This window comes from Carassius carassius, chromosome 25 (genome assembly GCF_963082965.1).
Source record: "Carassius carassius chromosome 25, fCarCar2.1, whole genome shotgun sequence".
NCBI lineage: Eukaryota > Metazoa > Chordata > Actinopteri > Cypriniformes > Cyprinidae > Carassius > Carassius carassius.
This window is the reverse complement of record NC_081779.1, coordinates 31,859,584-31,862,083: the sequence shown is the minus strand read 5'-3', so window position 1 is coordinate 31,862,083 and position 2,500 is coordinate 31,859,584. Positions and strand designations below refer to the sequence as shown.

The window sequence follows — 2,500 nt, the reverse complement described above, 5'->3', positions numbered from 1 at the left end:
AACCCAAACCCTGCGACTCCTCTTCTCAGACCTCAGTCTTCACTAATGAGTGTGTTTGATTAGGAAGCACATACTCCAGCTTTTATCAACTTTGTACGATATATCAATATTTTCTTTATAAGCGGTCTGATATGAGTTTATATCCATATACAGTAGTTTGATATGAGCGCATCTGAGAACATAGCGAGGACACAGACCGAGCTGCTGCGCACTTCAGTGACTCAGCACCAAACAGACAGAGCTCAATTAAATAGGAGCGCATTCATTCTGACTAAAATATACTTTTCCCTGAATTATTTGTAGTTGGACGATAAATGTGACCTGTAGAATTTTAAACTTACAAGTAAGTGTATTTATGATAGCACTGACTGTAAAGAGACTGCAATGGAGTAATCAGGAGCCTGTGCTTTTGTTCTGGTTTAGTTGCATTTTTAGTTTAGTGAAATTAGCTTCTGCTTTAAAAGCCTTATTTTTGTTTTTAGATTGCAATGTTACAAAGTTAGAATGAAATCTGATTTAAACCATTTTTTCCACATAATAAAGGCTTACATGGTTACATTTGTTTTCGTAGCCTTTATGTCTTGTTTTGTTGGACAAAAAGTGAAGTGTACACACATTTATCACCATTTGGATATGTGCAGAACGAGACGTGAGCAATAAGCTCCAAATTATGGTTGCACGGTGCACCGACACTTCAAGAGTAAAAACGTCACGCTTCCTAAATGTATTAGTATCGATACTTCAAAGAATGACTGCGTTCCAGATTTGTAAGAGACGTATTTCATGTCGGTGTGTGCACCGCACGCTTCCAGTGCCTCTCCATGGACTTCTGTGTGTTTCTCCTCACGAGATGCATCCGTTCATTCAGCTCGTTCACACATGAGAAGATCTCTCGATCTCGTTCAGTGAAGGGCGGATCCGTTCACTACATTCAACAAATCACATGCTCCGTCACATCTCGAGTAACTCTTTGACAGGATGAAGCAGTTCCCAGAGCGGTTCACGAGCTGTGCATGCGCTGCTAATAGCGCCGAGCTCGCGCGCTGCTGTGGAGCGAGCAACTTCAGTGAACGAGAAATATGAGTCCGATTCATTCACCTAAAAGATTTGTTCCTGGACGAACCATCACTAGAGCAATTTCATATAGCCTATATTAAATATGTGGAATGTATATTTTAATATTGTGGCGAGTGGGGCGGGCCCGAGGGACGTGGGAACAAGGAGTGAGGAAATATCATTGGAGAAACTTAAAGGAAAATACGGTGAACTGCAACATGTGCAGGGCAAATCTGTCATATTATAATGAGATTATTAGCTACTGTAAAATAATGTAAGGGAATCTTCGTTTTAGTGCGTTGTTAAGAGAAGAGCACATCCACAATGGATCCACAAGACTTGCACAGTTAAGTTCACTTGTGCATTTACAGTCTTTTGTGCAATTGTATGTTGTAATATTGTGTTTATTTCATGCATATAAGTCAGAGTTCTCTCATATAGAGTGTGTTTAGTTAAGCTGTATAGGGTTAATGGAGCGCTTCAGTGTGCTGGTGATCATCTTTAGCTCAGCGCACACAGCTCAAACGGCAGCTTATAACATTAATAACTATGATTGAGATTGTCATATAACATTATAATGAGAACACTATAATAAAACACTATGAATTAGTTTGGTTTCCATGTTTCAGTGTGTTGTTGGAGGAAAAGCCAAGAGCGCATCCACGACAGAAGTTACACATTCTGATTAACACGTCACTTAGTTCGAGTTCATACTCTTAATAATGACAATATTTAATGATTTTGATAATATCTCTGGCTATAATCCTAACATGATTATCATCTTTCAGCACACTCCATTGTCTTATCGTCAGGCCCCCCCGATCGCTATGCCACGGTCCATGGCAGGATTGGTTTTTTACACACAAGTAATGTTGTCCAGTAACTTGTTTTCACTAAGCATTATTTGTAAAGCTGCTTTTTGTTTGATTTATGTTGAAGCGTTCAATGCCTTTTATTGGTGGGACTTTTTTTGGCAATCAGGCTCTCAGAAATGATGTAAATATGTGGATCATCGGCCAACATATCAGCTTTCATATTTAAATAATTATCCCTATCGGCCAACATTTTCATATTGGCCCATCCCATTTCCTATTTTAAAGAAAAATATACTTTATTCATTTACATTTTTCAGAGCAGCTGTATTAGAATAGTATTATAATGTCTTAAGGGTAATATTTCCACATTATTAGAATAATAATAACAATAAGTATCATTTTTACTACAATAACTATATTCCAAATGTTTGTCTTCCTAAAGCAGCAGAGTGAGTGTAATGGAGACACAATCATAACCAAAAAGATGTTAGAGTCCAGGTACAAGACAAGGCAAATATTCATATTCTGTTCAGTTTAGCTGTAAACTCTTTATTTGATCTCTTAAACTGCTCCAGACTGATGTTTTAATGTTAATGGGCTGTGTGACCCACCAAACCTGAGGCTCTTAC

General features: G+C 38.1%; 1 protein-coding gene across 1 annotated transcript in view; it reads right to left on the bottom strand.

Annotated features, from left to right (window-relative positions):
- The window catches only part of LOC132104568 (importin subunit beta-1-like), a 28,645-nt gene that overhangs the window by 16,220 nt on the left and 9,925 nt on the right, over positions 1-2,500 (bottom strand). The gene's annotated exons all lie outside the window — the stretch shown is intronic.